We start from the raw sequence: 15,392 nt of genomic DNA, 5'->3' as shown, positions 1-15,392 counted from the left end.
CAGAACAACACTGTAGGCCTAACTCAGAACAACACTGTAGGCCTAACTCAGAACAACACTGTAGGCCTAACTAAGAACAACACTGTAGGACTAACTCAGAACAACACTGTAGGCCTAACTCAGAACAACACTGTAGGCCTAACTAAGAACAACACTGTAGGCCTAACTCAGAACAACACTGTAGGACTAACTCAGAACAACACTATAGGCCTAACTCAGAACAACACTGTAGGCCTAACTCAGAACAACACTGTAGGCCTAACTCAGAACAACACTGTAGGCCTAACTCAGAACAACACTGTAGGCCTAACTCAGAACAACACTGTAGGCCTAACTCAGAACAACACTGTAGGCCTAACTCAGAATAACACTATAGGCCTAACTCAGAACAACACTGTAGGCCTAACTCAGAACAACACTGTAGGCCTAACTCAGAACAACACTGTAGGCCTAACTCAGAACAACACTGTAGGCCTAACTCAGAACAACACTGTAGGCCTAACTCAGAACAACACTGTAGACATACAGCACTAAGAAGATCCTAATGCATTGTCCCATGAAACTGATTGAGATCAAATGGTTGGCATGCAGATGCTGCATGGACGTTTCACCATACAACTTGAAGAATTTTCATTCACAATTGACAGTGAGAAATATGAAGGGAGGGGTGACCATAAAACTGTGTGTGAAATAGAGGTAAAGAAGCACATGTGCAGGACAGGATATGGATCTATCCTAAATCTGTCAGTTAAACTTTCAAATGAAAACATCTAAAAAAGTAAACAAGTTAGTGTAGTCATTCACAGTGTAAACCAGCGCACCACCCAGGGTTAGAATCAAGTGCATTGCCTGGGAAACAGTGGCCGATGGCAACAAGGTATCATTACCAGTAATGCTCATGATTGTTTGCATGTTATACTTTGAAATAATTGGCATGAATAATGACTAGGTATAATCTCAAGGAGACAGGTGTGGCCACAAATATGCATCATGCTCCTGTATGTGTAGTCATGGTGACAGTGGGAGCAGACCATGTTTTGCACAACTCCAGGAGAAGGTCTTTTGGAACCTACATCATGACCAGAAGCTATTATGGCTTCAAGTTTCTCCACCTCGTTCACATTCCCCACCATTGAAGGGGCAGTGATTGTTTAACCAGGGCTTTAGGAACACACTTACACCATTCAAAAACAACATAACAAACACATCTGCAGCCGTCGTTCGAGAGGTGGGGTTGTAATCGCTCATATGAGAGGACGCTCTTTAGGTCACAGAACGTGTCTGGTGTAGCTGTTTAAGATGGTGAGTAAGTGGCCTTTACCTCAGACTAGGCCACGCTGAATGAACACCTTTACCTCAGAGTAGGCCATGCTGAATGAACACCTTTACCTCAGAGCAGGCCACGCTGAATGAACACCTTTACCTCAGAGTAGGCCACGCTGAATGAACACCTTTACCTCAGAGTAGGCCATGCTGAATGAACACCTTTACCTCAGAGTAGGCCACGCTGAATGAACACCTTTACCTCAGAGTAGGCCACGCTGAATGAACACCTTTACCTCAGAGTAGGCCATGCTGAATGAACACCTTTACCTCAGAGTAGGCCACGCTGAATGAACACCTTTACCTCAGAGTAGGCCACGCTGAATGAACACCTTTACCTCAGAGTAGGCCACGCTGAATGAACACCTTTACCTCAGAGTAGGCCACGCTGAATGAACACCTTTACCTCAGAGTAGGCCACGCTGAATGAACACCTTTACCTCAGAGTAGGCCATGCTGAATGAACACCTTTACCTCAGAGTAGGCCACGCTGAATGAACACCTTTACCTCAGAGTAGGCCACGCTGAATGAACACCTTTACCTCAGAGTAGGCCATGCTGAATGAACACCTTTACCTCAGAGTAGGCCACGCTGAATGAACACCTTTACCTCAGAGTAGGCCACGCTGAATGAACACCTTTACCTCAGAGTAGGCCACGCTGAATGAACACCTTTACCTCAGAGTAGGCCACGCTGAATGAACACCTTTACCTCAGAGTAGGCCACGCTGAATGAACACCTTTACCTCAGAGTAGGCCACGCTGAATGAACACCTTTACCTCAGAGTAGGCCACGATGAATGAACACCTTTACCTCAGAGTAGGCCATGCTGAATGAACACCTTTACCTCAGAGTAGGCCATGCTGAATGAACACCTTTACCTCAGAGTAGGCCACGCTGAATGAACACCTTTACCTCAGAGTAGGCCACGCTGAATGAACACCTTTACCTCAGAGTAGGCCACGCTGAATGAACACCTGTCCATTATCAATCCCAGAGACGGGCAAGTTTTTGAACGCACGATAGAGGTCAATGAACGAGACAAACACATTTTAGCCTACCTACTTACAGAAGTTGTGTATCAAGCCTTATTTTTTAAATGTCAGTTTCGTGATCTGATCAATATGATCCAATCCCTATCTGATCAAGGTTTGTTGCTTCTACATTTTGTATTAAAATGTGTCTCTTATCTGTCCACTGTTTCCACTTTGTGACCAGATTAGCCGGTGCCTCCCTGTATGCAAATAATTAAAAACAATATATATATATATATATATATATATACATTTACATACATATACATTTTAGACAGTTACAAAGTCCATTGGATTTCCAATGGTGCTACCTGTCAAAGGTTTTAGAGACCAGAGACCAGTATAATGATCATTTATTAAACGGTTTGACCATCCAGATCTGTTTACACTCGATTGATATCCAGACACAATGGGTGCCGGACTACCTCTGGAGGTGGTTTAAGGAAGATCTGATCACAATCAGATCACAATGTGTCTTTTAATCATCTACACCTGTCTAAAAATGTGGCCACTATTCAGAATGTGGACAATATCAGGACAAAGGGCGCATGTTAGAAAGTTATTTTGTTTGTTTACGTCCCAAATGACAAATAGCACCCTATTCCCTCAAATGGCACCCTATTCCCTGTATATAGTGTACTACTTTTGACCAGAATCCTGTGGGCACTATGAGTCCTGGTCAAAAGTAGCGCACTGTAAAGGGAAACCTGAGCCATCCTCAGAAAGCATACCTGGGACAATTCGTTGGTGCTCTCTCGTGATGACTATCTACGTCACGGAAAAGATGCTGTCAACGGTACCCAATCCCGCCTCTGAACATGAGACGTCCTCCACGGTTCAGTGTTCTGATTTGAGACTGTACTTGTCATTTACACATCACCCCGCCCCCTTATAAACCGCTTAGCTGAGAAGGAGGCTGGCTGCGGCTGCACGCACTTCGGAAACATTCAATTCACGATGGTGTCAGTCGTCAGTCTGGAGACTGGAAGAAAGCTGCTAGTACTGTAGGTTCAAGTTGTCATTTTAAAACTTTGTTTTTAATTTATTTATACCGCAAAATATAAATTATAGTCTTATATTATTCGCCAACAAATAACACATTAGTTCAGCGAAAATATTTTACTCTCGTTTATCGTCTCTCGGGAATCTAAACCTCAGTAGAAACTTTACAAAGGTGAGTCCCATGTTGTTTTATTGTATTGTCGGTAGGCCTAAATACTTTATGCTAATTAGTATGATGTAGCCTGACCGATATTCAGTATGTAGGCATATGACAGTATATAAACTGATTTGTTACAACTTTATAGTGAACCTATTCGTTTTACCTGCTCATAATCGTTCCAGTTGAAGTGCTACTCCCATGTTCCAGCACACTGCTTCACACTTTCCGTTGCAGCAGTCAACCTTTCTTTCGGGTGAATAGTCTACTGAGCTGCGTGGTACAGTTGGAGCTATGCTCCTGTTCCAGCTAAGTGCAGCACATACATTATTCAATTGACCTTATGTTGTCATAAGATTACTCTATAACTACCTTCCACCAGACTGCTATTGCTCAAGTGAATGTAATAGGATGGAATGACATGGAATCGAATAAAATAGATGAGAAAATAATAGAATGGGATGGAATAGAACTTTAGGCCTACATGATCATTTCAGATCATGTATGATACAGTGATTGGACAGACTTCTCTCAAATGATGACATGAAAACTCATCAAACTCTCCGTTCAACTAGTTGCTCTTTTAATACTTTCAGATTTTTTATCAGGAAACAAGATACCCATGGATCCTTCACTGTTTCCATGGAAACTCCTCTCCTTTGGAACATTCCCTTATCATGTAGTGGATTATATCTTCCATGCTAGCTTCCTTACATGTGTACTTCATTATTACAGTCATCACAGAATCTAAACTTCATTACTGTACATGTGTTCTTCATTATTACAGTCATCACAGAATCTAAACTTCATTACTGTACATGTGTACTTCATTATTACAGTCATCACAGAATCTAAGCTTCCTTACATGTGTTCTTCATTATTACAGTCATCACAGAATCTAAACTTCATTACTGTACATGTGTTCTTCATTATTACAGTCATCACAGAATCTAAGCTTCCTTACATGTGTTCTTCATTATTATAGTCATCACAGAATCTAAGCAACAAAATATTAACAGTGTGAATCATTTATTAGTCTGTGTGTGTGTGTGTATAATATGCCACAAGCATTTCCCTACACCCACAATAACATCCTCTAAATATGTGTATGCGACAAATGACATGTGATTTGATATTACAGGGAGGTGTTGTGGGAATGAACCATTTTCAGATCCTCTGGCTGTGTGCCCAGCCCAGTCCATAAGCACTTCAGACAATAGTGTTGTTGAATGAAACTATTCTTATTTACCTTGACCTTGTGGTTGTAAGAACAACACATTAGTATAAATGAATGGCGTATCACTATCAGACTCTACCGTTGTAAATGATGTCTTTTCCTCACAGAGATCACTGCACCATTTACATTCCAGGTATTTCCACAACACATCATGAGGTTAAAGCATTTATCAGAATCTATCTGCTCAGTCAGGTATTCTAACCAGCAAGCCTCTCCAACACCGTTCTCTTCAGTCTCATCAACAGGGTAGTCTTTCTCATGCCTCTCCAACACCGTTCTCTTCAGTCTCATCAACAGGGTAGCCTTTCTCATGTGTCTCCAACACCGTTCTCTTCAGTCTCATTAACAGGGTAGCCTTTCTCATGCCTCTCCAACACCGTTCTCTTCAGTCTCATCAACAGGGTAGCCTTTTTCATGTGTCTCCAACACCGTTCTCTTCAGTCTCATTAACAGGGTAGTCTTTCTCATGCCTCTCCAACACTGTTCTCTTCAGTCTCATTAACAGGGTAGCCTTTCTCATGCCTCTCCAACACCGTTCTCTTCAGTCTCATTAACAGGGTAGCTTTTCTCATGCCTCTCCAACACTGTTCTCTTCAGTCTCATTAACAGGGTAGCCTTTCTCATGCCTCTCCAACACTGTTCTCTTAAGTCTCATTAACAGGGTAGTCTTTCTCATGCCTCTCCAACACTGTTCTCTTCAGTCTCATCAACAGGGTAGCCTTTCTCATGTGTCTCCAACACCGTTCTCTTCAGTCTCATCAACAGGGTAGCCTTTCTCATGTGTCTCCAACACCCTTCTCTTCAGTCTCATCAACAGGGTAGTCTTTCTCATGCCTCTCCAACACTGTTCTCTTCAGTCTCATCAACAGGGTAGCCTTTCTCATGTGTCTCCAACACCGTTCTCTTCAGTCTCATCAACAGGGTAGCCTTTCTCATGTGTCTCCAACACCGTTCTCTTCAGTCTCATCAACAGGGTAGCCTTTCTCATGTGTCTCCAACACCGTTCTCTTCAGTCTCATCAACAGGGTAGCCTTTCTCATGTGTCTCCAACACCGTTCTCTTCAGTCTCATCAACAGGGTAGTCTTTCTCATGCCTCTCCAACACTGTTCTCTTCAGTCTCATCAACAGGGTATCTTTTCTCATGTGTCTCCAACACCGTTCTCTTCAGTCTCATCAACAGGGTAGCCTTTCTCATGTGTCTCCAACACCGTTCTCTTCAGTCTCATCAACAGGGTAGTCTTTCTCATGCCTCTCCAACACTGTTCTCTTCAGTCTCATCAACAGGGTAGCCTTTGTCATGTGTCTCCAACACCGTTCTCTTCAGTCTCATCAACAGGGTAGCCTTTCTCATGTGTCTCCAACACCGTTCTCTTCAGTCTCATCAACAGGGTAGCCTTTCTCATGTGTCTCCAACACCGTTCTCTTCAGTCTCATCAACAGGGTAGCCTTTCTCATGTGTCTCCAACACCGTTCTCTTCAGTCTCATCAACAGGGTAGTCTTTCTCATGCCTCTCCAACACTGTTCTCTTCAGTCTCATCAACAGGGTAGCCTTTCTCATGTGTCTCCAACACCGTTGTCTTCAGTCTCATCAACAGGGTAGTCTTTCTCATGCCTCTCCAACACCGTTCTCTTCAGTCTCATTAACAGGGTAGTCTTTCTCATGCCTCTCCAACACTGTTCTCTTCAGTCTCATCAACAGGGTAGTCTTTCTCATGCCTCTCCAACACCGTTCTCTTCAGTCTCATCAACAGGGTAGCCTTTCTCATGTGTCTCCAACACTGTTCTCTTCAGTCTCATCAACATGGTAGCCTTTCTCAGGTGCTGTGTGTTGGTAGTTGTTTATTGTGGAAAGAAGGGTTACTGGTTGAATAAATGGGGCTATGCATTCAGTATGTTTGGTCAGAATGTCTTTCGTTGAGTTTAGAACAGGGTTTTCCTGACCTGTGAGGTAGGTGTGCTTTCTGTGCCTGCTTTGCTCCTGACCTGACGTCCATGCTCTTTACATTCCCTCAGCCTTTAGCCCAGAGGCATGTTGACTGCATTTCTGTGTAGTTTCATCTCATATTTCTCAAATAAACAGCAAATCTGGTTTAAAAAACCAGATAAAGCAACACCTCATGGCACATCGTGCCCTATGTGTCCTAGATAGTTTGTGTGTATGCATTGATATTTAAGGTACGTGTGCTTTTACATTTTTTTAAATGTATGTAGTTCTGTCCTTGAGCTGTTCTTGTCTATTAATGTTCTGTATTATGTCATGTTTCATGTTTTGTGTTGGACCCCAGGAAGAGTAGCTGCTGCTTTTTCAACAGCTAATCGGGATCCTAATAAAATACCAAATACCAAAAAAGACCCTGAGGAAACCTAGGGTGTGTCCAAAATGGCCCCTTATTCCCTATGTAGTGGATTATCTTTGACCAGGTTCCACACTGTGTAGTGGATTATCTTTGACCAGGGCCAAAAATATATAGGTTATTATCTTTGACCAATGCCCACACGATGTAGTGGATTATCTTTGACCAGGGCCCACACTATGTAGTGGATTATCTTTGACCAGGGCCCACACTATGTAGTGGATTATCTTTGACCAAGGCCCACACGATGTAGTGGATTATCTTTGACCAGGGCCCACACTATGTAGTGGATTATCTTTGACCAAGGCCCACACGATGTAGTGGATTATCTTTGACCAGGGCCCACACTATGTAGTGGATTATCTTTGACCAGGGCCCACACTATGTAGTGGATTATCTTTGACCAGGGTCCACACTATGTAGTGGATTATCTTTGACCAGGGCCCACACTATGTAGCGGATTATCTTTGACCAGGGCCCACACTATGTAGTGGATTATCTTTGACCAGGGCCCACACTATGTAGTGGATTATCTTTGACCAGGGCCCACACTATGTAGTGGATTATCTTTGACCAAGGCCCACACTATGTAGTGGATTATCTTTGACCAGGGCCCACACTATGTAGTGGATTATCTTTGACCAAGGCCCACACTATGTAGTGGATTGTCTTTGACCAGGGCCCACACTATGTAGTGGATTATCTTTGACCAAGGCCCACACGATGTAGTGGATTATCTTTGACCAGGGCCCACACTATGTAGTGGATTATCTTTGACCAGGGCCCACACTATGTAGTGGATTATCTTTGACCAAGGCCCACACGATGTAGTGGATTATCTTTGACCAGGGCCCACACTATGTAGTGGATTATCTTTGACCAAGGCCCACACGATGTAGTGGATTATCTTTGACCAGGGCCCACACTATGTAGTGGATTATCTTTGACCAGGGTCCACACTATGTAGTGGATTATCTTTGACCAGGGCCCACACTATGTAGCGGATTATCTTTGACCAGGGCCCACACTATGTAGTGGATTATCTTTGACCAGGGCCCACACTATGTAGTGGATTATCTTTGACCAGGGCCCACACTATGTAGTGGATTATCTTTGACCAAGGCCCACACTATGTAGTGGATTATCTTTGACCAGGGCCCACACTATGTAGTGGATTATCTTTGACCAAGGCCCACACTATGTAGTGGATTGTCTTTGACCAGGGCCCACACTATGTAGTGGATTATCTTTGACCAGGGCCCACACTATGTAGTGGATTATCTTTGACCAAGGCCCACACTATGTAGTGGATTATATTTGACCAGGGCACACACTATGTAGTGGATTATCTTTGACCAAGGCCCACACTATGTAGTGGATTATCTTTGACCAAGGCCCACACTATGTAGTGGATTATCTTTGACCAGGGCCCATACTATGTAGTGGATTATCTTTGACCAAGGCCCACACTATGTAGTGGATTATCTTTGACCAAGGCCCACACTATGTAGTGGATTATCTTTGACCAGGGCCCATACTATGTAGTGGATTATCTTTGACCAAGGCCCACACTATATAGGGTGCCATTTGAGAGGCAGCCCTAGACTCAACAGGATGTGAACAATATCCTGGATATTAAAAAGTGGGGATTGGAGAACGTAGCTCAGTCCATGAGGTCACCTTCACTGTGATATTCTATCTAAACAACTTGAGTTCACCATTGTCCTTTACATGCTAGAATCTTCCATTACTGTTGAGCTGACATGATGAGTCCATAGGTTGTGATTATAATACACTATATGTACAAAAGTATGTGGACACCCCTTCTAATTAGTGGAATCGGCTATTTCAGCCACATCCGTTGTTGACAGGTGAATAACATCGAGCACACAGCCATGCACTCTTCATAGACAAACATTGCCAGTAGAATGGCCTTACTGAAGACCTCATTGACTTTCAATGTGGCACCATCATAGGATGCCACCTTTCCAACAAGTCAGTTCGTCAAATTTCTGCTCTGCTAGAGCTGCCCCGGTCAACTGTAAGTGCTGTTATTGTGAAGTGAAAACATCTAGGAGCAACAACTTCTCAGCCGTGGAGAGGTAGGCCACACAAGCTCACAGAACAGGACCGCCGAGTGCTGAAGTGTGTAGCGCGTAAAAATCTTCTGTCCTCGGTTGCAACACTGCCTCTGGAAGCAACGTCAGCACAAGAACTGTTCGTCGGGAGCTTCATGAAATGGGTTTCCATGGCTGAGCAGCCGCACACAAGCCTAAGATCACCATGTGCAATGCCAAGCGTGGACTGGAGTGGTGTAAAGCTCAACGCCATTGAACTGGAGCAGTGGAAACGTGTTCGCTGGAGTGATGAATCATGCTTCACCATCTGGCAGTCCAACGGACAAATCTGGGTTTGGCGGTTGCCAGGAGAACGCTACCTGCCCTAATGCATAGTGCCAACTGTAAAGTTTGGTGGAGGAGGAATAATTGTCTGGGGTTGTTTTTCATGGTTCGGGCTAGGCCCCATAGTTCCAGTGAAAGGAAATCTTAACACTACAGCATACAATGACATTCTAGACAATTCTGTGCTTCCAACTTTGTGGCAACACTTTAGGGAAGGCCCTTTCCTGTTTCAGCATGACAATGCCCCTATGCTTACAGCGAGGTCCATACAGAAATGGTTTGTCGAGATTTATATGGAAGAACTTGACTTGCCTGCACAGAGCCCTGACCTCAACCCATCGAACATCTTTGGAATGAATTGAAACCCCGACTGCGAACCTCACAGTGGCCGACCTCACTGAAGCTTTTGTTGCTGAATTAAATAAAATGCAAGTCCCCGCAGCAATGTTCCAACATCTAGTGGAACGCCTTCTCAGAAGAGTGGAGGAGGTTATAGCAGCAAAGGGGGGAGACAAACTTAATATTAATGCCCATGATTTTGGAATGAGATGTTCGACGAGCAGGTGGCCACATACTTTTGGCCATGTACTGTATAATATATAACAATCTCAGCATAGTTCCATATTATAAGTGTGTGTGAACAAGGCAGTTAAACCCACTGTTCCCTGGTAGGCCGTCAATGTAAATAGGAATTTGTTCTTAACTGACTTGCCAAGCTAAATAAAGGTAAACAAATAGATTTGATAAACTGTACAGAGAATAGGGTGGATTTGAGACAACGACTTCTGTCTTAACCCCTCCGTTCCTTTCCCTGCCTGCAGCAGCAGCCTCACAGCAGCAGTAACCAGTGAATAACTTCTGCAGTTTTCCAGGTCGCCTACTCTCTGTACTGTAGGTCGGCATCGTGCTGCATTGCCCTCTGTTCAACAGACGTTTCCTGCAACCCAGCCTGAGGCTCGAATGGCACGCTCCTCCCTACATAGTGCACTACTTTTGACCATAGGCCCTGGCTGAAAGTAGTGCACTATGTAGGAAATAGGATGGCATTTGGGAGGTGGCCTCTGCCATACCTCAGGATATCAGCCACAGAGATGAATCAGACAATGGTACAGTCATAGTTAGCCTAGTTACCATGGACACTGATGTGTGAATGAGATGTCAGCCATGGCAATGTGGTCGTGTGGGTAATATGTGTAATATACGAGTCTCTTCAGACCTATATTTAGTAGCTATAACCAATGACTATTAGATCTATAACCCCACCAGGTTAACTCCAGTTCCCCCTCGCAAAAGAGCTTCGTAGCCACAAGGGTCTAATCCTGGTTTAAAAATGGTCAATAAAACAACTGTTTGTGACAAGCTGAGCAGGACTCTGGGGTCCGTGCTGCGTCTTTGAAGAGACAGACAGGATATTTGTGAAGGCAGGTGGACAAGCTGAGCAGGACTCTGGGGTTCGTGCTGCGTCTTTGAAGAGACAGACAGGATATTTGTGAATGCAGGTGGACGAGCAGACCAGCTGTTGACAATAATACCCATAATGCACAGTGGCAGGTGTTGCCTCCTGCGAGGGCGGGCACATACATAATACATGGCGGTCGGAAATGTAGTTCACGTCCCAAATAACACCCTATTCCCTACATAGTGCACTACTATTGACCAGAGCCCGATGGGCCTTCGTCATGAGTAGTCCCCTATATAAGGAACAGGGTGGTATTTGGGTTCAGGTGAGTGTGGTTTCAGGTGGTGGATAGCAGTCTCACTAGGGAGGGATGCCTGGGTGTAACTTACCACTGCTACTCTGATCTGTTCAAGTTCTGATTTCACAGATGTCATCGTGACTAAATGCATTTTGTGATTAATGAGTGGAGATTTAGGTCTACACCAATGTGATTAATGAGTGGAGATTTAGGTCTACACCAATGTGATTAATGAGTGGAGATTTAGGTCTACACCAATGTGATTAATGAGTGGAGATTTAGGTCTACACCAATGTGATTAATGAGTGGAGATTTAGGTCTACACCAATGTGATTAATGAGTGGAGATTTAGGTCTACACCAATGTGATTAATGAGTGGATATTTAGGTCTACACCAATGTGATTAATGAGTGGAGATTTAGGTCTACACCAATGTGATTAATGAATGGAGATTTAGGTCTACACCAATGTGATTAATGAGTGGAGATTTAGGTCTACACCAATGTGATTAATGAATGGAGATTTAGGTCTACACCAATGTGATTAATGAGTGGAGATTTAGGTCTACACCAATGTGATTAATGAATGGAGATTTAGGTCTACACCAATGTGATTAATGAGTGGATATTTAGGTCTACACCAATGTGATTAATGAGTGGAGATTTAGGTCTACACCAATGTGATTAATGAGTGGAGATTTAGGTCTACAACAATGTGATTAATGAGTGGAGATTTAGGTCTACAACAATGTGATTAATGAGTGGAGATTTAGGTCTACACCAATGTGATTAATGAGTGGAGATTTAGGTCTACACCAATGTGATTAATGAGTGGAGATTTAGGCCTACACCAATGTGATTAATGAATGGAGATTTAGGTCTACACCAATGTGATTAATGAGTGGAGATTTAGGTCTACACCAATGTGATTAATGAGTGGAGATTTAGGTCTACACCAATGTGATTAATGAGTGGAGATTTAGGTCTACACCAATGTGATTAATGAGTAGAGATTTAGGTCTACACCAATGTGATTAATGAGCACAGGAGGTTGGTTAATTGGGGAGGACAGGCTTGTGGGAATGGCTGGAGCAGGAATGAGTGGAATGGTATCAAATACACCAAACACATGGTTTACATGGTTTACATGGTTTCCATGTGTTTACATGTGTTTAAATGTGTTTACATGTGTTTACATGTGTTTACATGTGTTTACATGTGTTTACATAGTTTACATGGTTTACATAGTTTACATGGTTTACATGTGTTTACATGTGTTTACATGGTTTCCATGTGTTTACATGTGTTTACATAGTTTACATGGTTTACATGGTTTGCATGTGTTTACATGGTTTACATAGTTTACATGTGTTTACATGTGTTTACATGTGTTTACATGTGTTTACATGGTTTCCATGTGTTTACATGTGTTTACATGTGTTTACATAGTTTACATGGTTTACATAGTTTACATGTGTTTACATGTGTTTACATGGTTTACATAGTTTACATGTGTTTACATGTGTTTACATGTGTTTACATGGTTTCCATGTGTTTACATGTGTTTACATGTGTTTACATAGTTTACATGGTTTACATAGTTTACATGTGTTTACATAGTTTACATGGTTTACATGGTTTACATGGTTTACATGTGTTTACATGTGTTTACATGGTTTCCATGTGTTTACATGTGTTTACATGTGTTTACATAGTTTACATGGTTTACATAGTTTGCATGTGTTTACATGTGTTTACATGTGTTTACATGGTTTCCATGTGTTTACATGTGTTTACATGTGTTTACATAGTTTACATGGTTTACATAGTTTACATGTGTTTACATAGTTTACATGGTTTACATAGTTTACATGGTTTACATGTGTTTACATGTGTTTACATGGTTTCCATGTGTTTACATGTGTTTACATGTGTTTACATAGTTTACATGGTTTACATAGTTTACATGTGTTTACATGTGTTTACATGGTTTACATAGTTTACGTAGTTTACATGTGTTTACATGTGTTTACATGGTTTCCATGTGTTTACATGTGTTTACATGTGTTTACATAGTTTACATGGTTTACATAGTTTACATGTGTTTACATGTGTTTACATGGTTTACATAGTTTACATGTGTTTACATGTGTTTACATGTGTTTACATGGTTTCCATGTGTTTACATGTGTTTACATGTGTTACATTTACATGCGTCCTCCCCTCTGCAGCCTCCACTGTTAGTGGGGGAGTCATAATCAGATTTCTACTCATTAGGATTCATATGAGTGATCACATAAACACACAGTAATTCTTCCTCTTGCCTCACGAGTCCAATCTTATCCGTCAAATTGTGGTGGTGGTATCACTTACTCTCGGCTCTGTGGAGTGACAGGCTGCTGTCCTCTACTCTCCTCTACTCTGTGGAGTGACAGGCTGCTGTCCTCTACTCTCCTCTACTCTGTGGAGTGACAAGCTGCTGTCCTCTACTCTCCTCTACTCTGTGGAGTGACAAGCTGCTATCCTCTACTCTCCTCTACTCTGTGGAGTGACAGGCTGCTGTCCTCTACTCTCCTCTACTCTGTGGAGTGACAAGCTGCTATCCTCTACTCTCCTCTACTCTGTGGAGTGACAGGCTGCTGTCCTCTACTCTCCTCTACTCTGTGGAGTGACAAGCTGCTATCCTCTACTCTCCTCTACTCTGTGGAGTGACAGGCTGCTGTCCTCTACTCTCCTCTACTCTGTGGAGTGACAGGCTGCTATCCTCTACTCTCCTCTACTCTGTGGAGTGACAGGCTGCTATCCTCTACTCTCCTCTACTCTGTGGAGTGACAGGCTGCTGTCCTCTACTCTCCTCTACTATGTGGAGTGACAAGCTGCTGTCCTCTACTCTCCTCTACTCTGTGGAGTGACAAGCTGCTATCCTCTACTCTCCTCTACTCTGTGGAGTGACAGGCTGCTGTCCTCTACTCTCCTCTACTCTGTGGAGTGACAGGCTGCTATCCTCTACTCTCCTCTACTCTGTGGAGTGACAGGCTGCTATCCTCTACTCTCCTCTACTCTGTGGAGTGAAAGGTTACTGTCCTCTACTCTGTAGAGTGAAATGTTACTCTCCTCTACTCTGTAGAGTGAAAGGTCACTGTCCTCTACTCTGTATAGTGAAAGGTTACTCTCCTCGACTCTGTAGAGTGAAAGGTCACTCTCCTCTACTCTGTAGAGTGAAAGGTTATTCTCCTCTACTCTGTAGAGTGAAAGGTTACTCTCCTCTACTCTGTAGAGTGAAAGGTTACTGTCCTCTACTCTGTATAGTGAAAGGTTACTCTCCTCTACTCTGTAGAGTGAAAGGTTACTCTCCTCTACTCTGTAGAGTGAAAGGTTTCTCTCCTCTACTCTGTAGAGTGAAAGGTTACTCTCCTCTACTCTGTAGAGTGAAAGGTTACTCTCCTCTACTCAGTAGAGTGAAAGGTTACTCTCCTCTACTCTGTAGAGTGAAAGGTCACTGTCCTCTACTCTGTATAGTGAAAGGTTACTCTCCTCTACTCTGTGGAGTGAAAGGTTACTCTCCTCTACTCTGTAGAGTGAAAGGTTACTCTCCTCTACTCTGTATAGTGAAAGGTTACTCTCCTCTACTCTGTAGAGTGAAAGGTTACTCTCCTCTACTCTGTAGAGTGAAAGGTTACTCTCCTCTACTCTGTAGAGTGAAAGGTTACTGTCCTCTACTCTGTAGAGTGAAAGGTTACTCTCCTCGACTCTGTAGAGTGAAAGGTCACTCTCCTCTACTCTGTAGAGTGAAAGGTTACTCTCCTCTACTCTGTAGAGTGAAAGGTTACTGTCCTCTACTCTGTAGAGTGAAAGGTTACTCTCCTCGACTCTGTAGAGTGAAAGGTTACTGTCCTCTACTCTGTAGAGTGAAAGGTTACTCTCCTCTACTCTGTAGAGTGAAAGGTTACTCTCCTCTACTCTGTAGAGTGAAAGGTTACTCTCCTCTACTCTGTAGAGTGAAAGGTTACTCTCCTCTACTCTGTAGAGTGAAAGGTTACTCTCCTCTACTCTGTAGAGTGAAAGGTTACTCTCCTCTACTCTGTAGAGTGAAAGGTTACTCTCCTCTACTCTGTAGAGTGAAAGGTTACTCTCCTCTACTCTGTAGAGTGAAAGGTTGCTCCTGACCGCCAGCATTACAACAT

General features: G+C 43.1%; 1 protein-coding gene across 2 annotated transcripts in view; it reads left to right on the top strand.

Moving 5' to 3' along the window:
• The first annotated feature begins 3,260 nt into the window (after positions 1–3,260).
• LOC149984364 (oxysterol-binding protein-related protein 3-like) overlaps positions 3,261–15,392 on the top strand; it is a 124,592-nt gene continuing 112,460 nt past the window's right edge. For both annotated transcript variants that reach the window (XM_090220941.1, XM_090220932.1), the window contains exon 1: positions 3,261–3,532. The gene's annotated coding sequence lies outside the window, so the exon portion shown is untranslated. The remainder of the gene's footprint in view (positions 3,533–15,392) is intronic.

This window comes from Oncorhynchus mykiss, chromosome 3 (genome assembly GCF_057628025.1).
Source record: "Oncorhynchus mykiss isolate SJ-2025 chromosome 3, ASM5762802v1, whole genome shotgun sequence".
NCBI lineage: Eukaryota > Metazoa > Chordata > Actinopteri > Salmoniformes > Salmonidae > Oncorhynchus > Oncorhynchus mykiss.
The sequence above is the reverse complement of the archived record's forward strand: the minus strand, read 5'-3'. Positions and strand labels throughout refer to the sequence as shown.